General features: G+C 42.8%; 1 pseudogene; it reads right to left on the bottom strand.

Moving 5' to 3' along the window:
- Window positions 1–3,359: 3,359 nt before the first annotated feature.
- LOC118638496 lies at window positions 3,360–6,242 on the bottom strand (annotated as a pseudogene).
- Window positions 6,243–7,967: the final 1,725 nt, after the last annotated feature.

Genomic DNA, 7,967 nt, shown 5'->3' with positions numbered 1-7,967 from the left:
CATATATGTTTATCATCTTCCTGTTGGATAGATCCTTTTAATAGTATGTAGTGGCTTTCTTTGTCTTTAGTTATGGTCTTCATTTTGAAATCTGCTTTATTAGATATGAGTATTGCTACCCCAGCTTTTTTTTCCTTTTTGTTTGCTTAAAAGATTTTTTTTTTATCCCTTCACTTTCAACCTATGTGAGTCTTTTATTGTGAGGTGGGTCTCTTGTAAACAACATATATGTGAGTCACACTTTCTTATCCAGGCAGCTACTCTGTGTCTTTTTATCGGAACATTCAGTCCATTTACATTTGAGGTGATAATTGATATATACTTATTTATTGCCATTTTTAGTTAGTGTGGTTATATTTTTCTTCCTATTTTTTCTACGAATTACAGCAGTTTTTAGCATATCTTGCAGTGTTGGTTTGGTGTTGATATATTCCCTTAGCCTTTTTTTGTCTGGAAAGCTCTTTATTTGACCTTCTATTTTGAATAATAGTCTTGCTGGATAGAGTAGTCTTGGATTCAGATCCTTGTCTTTCATGACCTTGATTACTTCATGCCATTCCCTTCTGGCCTGTAGTGTTTCTGTTGGCAAGTCAGCTGAGAGCCTATGGGGTTTCCTTTGTAGGTAACCTGTTGCTTATCTCTTGCTGCCTTTATGATTCCCTCTTTGTCTTTAATTTTTGGCATTTTAATTACAATGTGTCTTGGTGTGGGCCTGTTTGGCTTTTTCTTACTTGGGGCCCTCTGTGCTTCTTGAACTTGAATGCCTTCTTCCTTCACCAAGTTAGGAAAGTTTTCTGTCACTATTTCTTTAAATATATTCTCTAATCCTTGCCCATTTCTTTCCTCTTCGAGGCCTCCTATGATGCGAATGTTATTACGTTTCCAGTTGTCCCACAGTTCCCTTAAGCTATGTTTCTGTTTTTAAATTGTTTTTTCCTTTTGGTTTTCTGATTGGTTGATTTTTTTCTACCCTGTCTTCTAATTCACTGATCAGGTCCTCAGCTTCCTCTAGTCTGCTGGTTAGTCCTCCCAATGTGTTCTTCATTTCTGCTATGTCATTTTTCATTTCCATTTGGTTGGTTTTCAATGTTTCTATATATTTACTCATGGTGCTGATGTCCTTACTCATGCTGTTGAGCTTCCTCCAGATCATGGCTCTGAACTCTACCTCTGATAATTTGCTTAACTGCATTTCATGTATCTTATCTTTGATAGAGGTCTCTTGTTCTTTCATTTGGGATTTGTTTCTTTGTTTCACTATTTTGGATATCTCAGTGGGTTTTGGAGCCTGCCAAATTTTCCCTGTCGGTATTGGTGTTTTGCTGTTTGTGGCTTCCTCTACTGGGTTTGGATGAGCTGAGTGGGCCCACATTAAACACCACTGTCAAGTCTTACTTTCCTGGGTAGATTTGTAAGCCCAGGAAAGGTTAAGTCATCCTACAGCTTTTTCCTGGAGGCTAGTAGTCTCAGTTACTCAGTGCTTTGGAATGTAGCCCTGGTGTTCTGCATAAGAGGATTTCCAGAAGGTGGGATAGATGCTGGTTGTTAATGAGCCTCAGTTTGCATTTCTTTGCCTCACCTGGGAAAGGCTGAATCTCTGGGGCGGGGGTTGGAGGGGCTGCTGCTTCTCCCCACAGCTCTGAGAAGGAGCACACTGGCCATCATTCTTTGTGGCCACAACTCAGCAAAAACTCTGAGTGCCCTCCAAGTCCCCACAGAGTTCCAGCCCAGTCTGCCTTTCCCCTGACGGAGTCCCCAGGTGAGTGGCTGTGGCTATTTTAACGCTGTGTCCCGGCTCTCTGCACTGTGGAGCGGGTTTGGTCTTTATTCCCCAAGGGCACTGCTCACAGCTCAGACTGCTGCTGTCCGTGGGCTTCCAGCCGGGTTTGGTCTTTATTCCCCAAGGGCACTGCGCACAGCTCAGACTGCTGCTGTCCGTGGGCTTCCAGCCTGCCACCCTCTCATGCCTCTGCAGATCCTACCAGTGTCCCTGGTTATATGGTCCTGTCCTGCGGCTTTTCTGTTGCTTTTTTCCAAGGATTTGTCTTTATTTTAGTTGTAATTCCCATTTGGTCTTGGGAGATCATCTGTGTATCTTCCATTCACTCCCCCTCCATTTTCACATCCTCCCTGACTTTATTCTTAATGCTTGGTGTAAACAGCCCCCCTTAGATTTATTTGTATCAGTAGTCTTTTGCAATAAAATCGGACCACAGTAAAATTACTCACAGGCAGAAAGAACATAAAGAAATTTTATTCATTCTTTTGTTTATTCAATAAACAAACTCAGCCCTCGCTGCTTTGGCTCAGGAGTTTGAGCATTGGCCCATGGACCAGAGAGCCCTGGGTTTGGTTCCCACTAGGGGCATATACCTCAGTTACAGTTTGTCCTCAACCCAGTTGGGGTCATGTGGGTGGCAGCCAGTTGATGTGTCTCTCTCACATTAATGTTTCTCTCTCTCTCTTCCTCACTCTCTCCCTCCCGCTCTATCTGAAGATAAATGCAAAAATGTCCTTGGCTGAGGATAAAAAAAATAAAATAAGCAAACTCAGACAATAAATAATAAAGAACCTAATGTGTACATTGTCGAAAGGTAGTATCAATCATGAAGAGAAATACATTTGGATAAGGGGATAAAGAGTGTTGGGCTGAGGGTAGAGTTTGCTATTCTATTTTGCTTGGGCAGAATGTCCATATGAAATGATGATATTGAGGGATACCCTGAAGGAGAAGAAGGAATGTGTGAGTCATGCTGACATTTGGACAAAGGGTGTTCTGAACAAAATGACAACCACCAGGCTCCTAGGATAGGAGCATGCTCATTATGTTTGGAAAAGAGCAAAGAGGTCACAGTGGTTGGAGTCACATGAAAAAAAGGGGAGGCTCAGTAGATGCAATCAAAGAAAGAGCAAGAGCTACATAACACAGATTGTGGCCAGAGTGAGAATGTGAGCTATGGCTTGAGCTGCATGAGAAACCAGCAGGGTTTTCAGCAGAGGATAGACACACCATGATCATGTTTCAACAGCCTCACTTTGCTGATGTGTTGCAAGTAGACTACTGGGGCAAAGGCAGAAGCAGGGGGACCAGTCAAGAGGTGTATTGTAGTCTAGGGCTGCCAACACAAAATGTTATTGACTGGGTGGCTTAACCAACAGAAATTTATTTCTCACAATTCTGTAGGCTAGACATCCGAGATGAAGGTGTTGGCAGTTGGTTCTTCCTGAGATCTCTCTCTTTGTCTTGCAGCAGTCATCTTCTCTGTGTGTCTTCGTGTGGCCTTTCTTCTATGTGTGCACATTCCTGATATCTATCCTCTTATTCTAAGGACATTAGTCATATTGAATTATTTCCTCATTTATTTATTTTTCTTTTTTCTTTGTTTAGGATATGTTCCTGACATTGAAGGAGAACTAGGACACCCATCTGTCAGAGCTAAATAGCTTTCCAGAGCTGAAGCTGAATGGACCTGCTGTAACAGTGCTGACTGTGCAGCTGCATTGTGCTGCAGTTATTGCCAAGATGACTGGGAAGGGTTCTAGGAAAACCCAGAGATACCTGGGAGGCACAAAAGGCCTGGAAAAACAGAACTTCCTGAAGCTTGAACAGAGCTGCCAGATGATAAGCTGGCTTGTGCAGAACAAAAAGCTGAAGCGAACAAAAAGCTGAAGCGAATCCTGGGAGGACAGGAGCTGGGGACAGGGTTGTAGCAGTGACAGGGAGCAGTGTGACTGCTGCAACTGGAGAGGGTGCTGCAGCCCTGGGAATGAGGAGTAATACTGGGGGTGTTAGAGACAGAAAAAACGGGGTACAAGGGATTTAAAGATGGCAGAGGTCCTTGAGTAACCGAAAAGATTGAGGGGACAGCAGTCAACAAGTAAGGGGAAAGGTGTTGCTCAGACCGGCACGGAGACTGAAAGCCCTGAGAGAACAGCTGCTGCAGAACCAGGAGGAGGGATAGTTATGAGTGTGACAGCTGCGGACGAGGTGACTATTAATGTCCCTGCAAGAGATACCAACCCAGTGTCCCTGACAAACCGAAAGTGCCATGAGAGGGATTCACAGAATGAGATGGACCTTTGAAGACTGAGGGAGTAGGACTTGTGGGTTTAGTTTTGATGGTAGTAGGAATCATTATTACAGCAGGGCTAGATGTCATATGTTAAGTCTGAGTTACTTGGATGGGGGCCATGCAACAGGGTAGCTTAGGAACCAGAGCTAACTGGCCCTGAAGTTAAAGCTGATGTTGGAGTAGCTAGAAGAGACTGGCCAGGTAAAGTGGGGGGAAAGGAAGTTGAGTTGGCTACAGGAGAGGGCAGGCCTGGGAACGTGGCCAATCCTGGAGTAGAAGAGCCCTGTCAGGCTGATGGGGCATAGCACTTGTTAGGGGTTTAATGCAGGAGAATCGGAGCTGTGATTAGAAAGAGAAGAGAGTGAAAACAGCCCACTTGTCACAGCAGCAGATAAAGCAGAAGAGCTGATTAAACTGGTATCACTTGATGTCAGAAAGCCTTTTAAAGCAGACAGAAGAGCCCTGGCCAGTTTGGCTCAGCGGTTAGAGCGTTGGCCTGTGGTCTAGAGAGACCCGGATTCAGTTCCTGCTAAGGGCACATACCTTGGTTGCAGTTTGTCTCTGGCCCTGGTTGAGTTGTGTGCTGGTTGGGTTGTGTGGGTGGCAGCCACTCAATGTATCCCTTTCACATTGATGTTTCTCTTTCTCTCTCTTCCTCTCTCTCCCTCCTGCTCTGTCTGAATAAAGAATGGAAAAATGTCCTCGGGTGAGGATAAAAAATAAAATAATAAATAAATAAATAAATAAAGAAAGAAAGAAAGCAGACATTAGAGGAATATTCACATCAAGTGGACAAGCACCACGGGGAGTGGAACCACCGGCAATTACAGAAGGAGTTGGGTTGGACAGGCCTTGGGATGTTGGTGTTAAGGGTAAGGGGATGCAAAAACTGATGACAATGAAGCAGAATTTGGGTTGTTGGCAGACGCAGTAGTAGAGGTGGCAAAAAAAGGGAGAGTAATGAAAGGGGCAGAAGTAGAAGCAAATATTTCACTGGAAGCAGAAGTGGCCTGAGGTACAGATGTGGCCTGAGGGACTGGGGTAAGAGTGGCAAAAGGACCTGACAGTGGGACTAGGCCAGGAAAAGTGGAAGGAACAGGAGTAGATATTGTGCTGTGGACAGAAGTGACAGGTGCAGCTGGCAATGAAAGGGTTCTGATAACTGTTGGATTTGGCATTGATGGCTGAGGTATATGAACAGCTAAGGAGACCTGCCCTGGGAACACAAGAAGGATAGTATTCAGCATGTTCAAGCCACAAATTGTGGCAGTTGTTGATGCTGATGGATGACTCGCTGCCTTTACAGAGGAAGCTGTGGGAACAGGAGTTGCTGCAGGTGTTGCAGGATTAGAACCTTGAGAAGAAAAGAATTGACTTGCTGGGGCAGAAATGTTTGATTTTGTATATGATTTGACTGATTGGAAAGGTCTTTAGTTTCTGTTCCTCTTGGATTAGGAGTATATGGAGGTGGAGGGGGTACACCAGGAGCTATGACATTGGCTAATGGTACCAGACCTGCATTGTTATAAGCACTTGATGTAATAGTTGCATGTGGCCGGCATGGAGGTATTGGATAAGGAACAGATTTATGTGAATTGTATGTTGAAGGAGGTGGTTTGGACAGTCCAAAAATCCATGCAGCTATTCCTTTGCCTTTCTGGTACATTCTTCACCATCTTTATTCAAAGCAGTTCTGGAAAAAGTTCATTTATGTGACTAGGTTTTCCTTTGGGATATGGATTTCCTGGGATTGTTCCACAGGAAGATATCATAACATGAGGGGCTTTGCAGCCTCCCTTGAAAGCCTATTCAAGTAAGCTCTTGCACCATTTCTTCTCAGACATATTTATTCTGAATAAATCTTCAATGGGATGAGAATTTTCTGCATCAACAATGTTTAAGCTAACAGTTCAAGAGTAGCTAGTTTGTTTTACAGAGGTGAAACAGTTGAATATATTGACCACTTCTGCTGGGTGAACAGCCACCATTTTATGTTGTAATGCTTTCATTGCCTTCAACTGAGGCTCAACCCAGGAGAAATATCTCAGTAAATCAACTACTTGTTCACTAGAAAAATATCCATGTACATATTCAAGTGCTTTTAATTTGTACTGTCAAAACAGCCTTTCTAATTTCATCCAGCACCATTTCAAAGGACTTTTTGTCCATCTTGACTACTCTCTTGACGCAGTTTTAACAGTTATACTTTCAATTGCATAACGTTCATCCCTGGTCCACTGATAGTAAAAATGTTTAGAGCCGAGGAAGAAAAAGACAACAGGAGCAAGAGAAAGGATGCAAAGAGGTAGACTACTTAAAACTCTGAAAAAAAATTCCTTTTTTTTAAAACTTATCTTTGTTGTTGAATGTATTGCAGATGTCCCCCCTTCTTTTCCCATTAACCCCTTTCTCTCCAATTTTACCTCCCTCCTGCCTTCCCCACACTATTTTCTGTGTCCATTGGTTATACATATCAGTTATTGTGTTTCTCTCTTCCTGCTCCATCTCCCCACTTCCCTTTGAGGTTCATCAGTCTAACAACCAATTTGTACTTCATAATCCCTTCACCTTTTTCACCCATCCCCCAATACCTCTCCCATCTGGCAACCAACAAAAATTTTTCTGTATCTATGAGTCTGTTTCTGTTCTGCTTGTTCATTTTGCTTGTAGATTCAATTGTTGATAGATATATATTAATTGCCATTTTATTGTTTATATTTTTGTTCTTCTTTTTCTTCAAGAAGACCTTCCACATTTCATATAATACTGGTTTGGTGGTGATGAACTCCGTTAGCTTTTCCTTGTCTGGGAAACTCTTGATATGTCCATCGATTCTAAATGATAGCTTTGCAGGATACAGTAGTCTTGGTTGTAGGTAGTCGCTTTTCATCACCTTGATTTTTTCTTTTTTTTTACCTTTATTTTATTTTATTTTATTTTTTAATTTCTTTATTATTTATTTTTTTGTTACAGCTATTTTACCTTTTTTACCCCACTGGCACCCCCCACCCCCCACCACCTCCGCCCCGTCCCCAGCTTAGTTGCCCATGTCCATTGGTCATGCATACATGCATATAAGTTCTGTGGTTTATCTCTTTCCACCCCCCCAACCCCCCCACCCCCTCTTCTGAGGGATGTCAGTCTGTGCCCTACTTCCATGTTTCTGGGTCTACTGTATTCCTCAGACTGTTATGTTCATTATATTCCGTATACAAGTGAGATCGTGTGGTATTTGTCTTTTTCTGCTTGGCTGGTTTCACTTAGGATAACACTTTCCAGGTCCCTCCATGTCATCTCAAAGGAAAAGAGATCTTTCTTTCTTACCACTGCATAGTACTCCATTGTGTATATGTACCACAGCTTTTTTATCCATTCGTCTACTGGTGGACACTTGGGCTGTTTCCAGATCTTAGCTATTGTAAATAGTGCTGCTATGAACATAGGGGTACATATATTCTTCCTGATTGGTGTTTCAGGCTTCTTAGGGTATATTCCTAGAAGTGGGATCCCTGGGTCAAATGGAAGTTCAATTTTTAATTTTTTGAGGGAACACCATATTGTTTTCCATAGCGGCTACACCAGTCTGCATTCCCACCAGCAGTGTATTAGAGTCCCCTTTTCTCCACACCCTCGCCAACACTTGTTGTTTGATGATTTGTTGATGGCGGCCATTCTGACAGGTGTGAGGTGATACCTCATTGTTGTTTTAATTTGCATCTCTCTGATGATTAGTGACGTTGAGCATTTCTTCATATGTCTCTTGGCCATTTGTATGTCCTGTTTGGAGAGGTGTCTATTCAGCTCCTCTGCCCATTTTTTAATTGGGTTCTTTGTCTTCCTTTTGTAGAGTTGTATGAGCACTCTATATATATTGGAAATTAACCCCTTATCTGA

This window comes from Molossus molossus, unplaced genomic scaffold (assembly GCF_014108415.1).
Source record: "Molossus molossus isolate mMolMol1 unplaced genomic scaffold, mMolMol1.p scaffold_m16_p_1, whole genome shotgun sequence".
NCBI classification, from domain to species: domain Eukaryota; kingdom Metazoa; phylum Chordata; class Mammalia; order Chiroptera; family Molossidae; genus Molossus; species Molossus molossus.
Note: the sequence above shows the minus strand (reverse complement) of the source record. Positions and strands in the feature narration are given on the sequence as shown.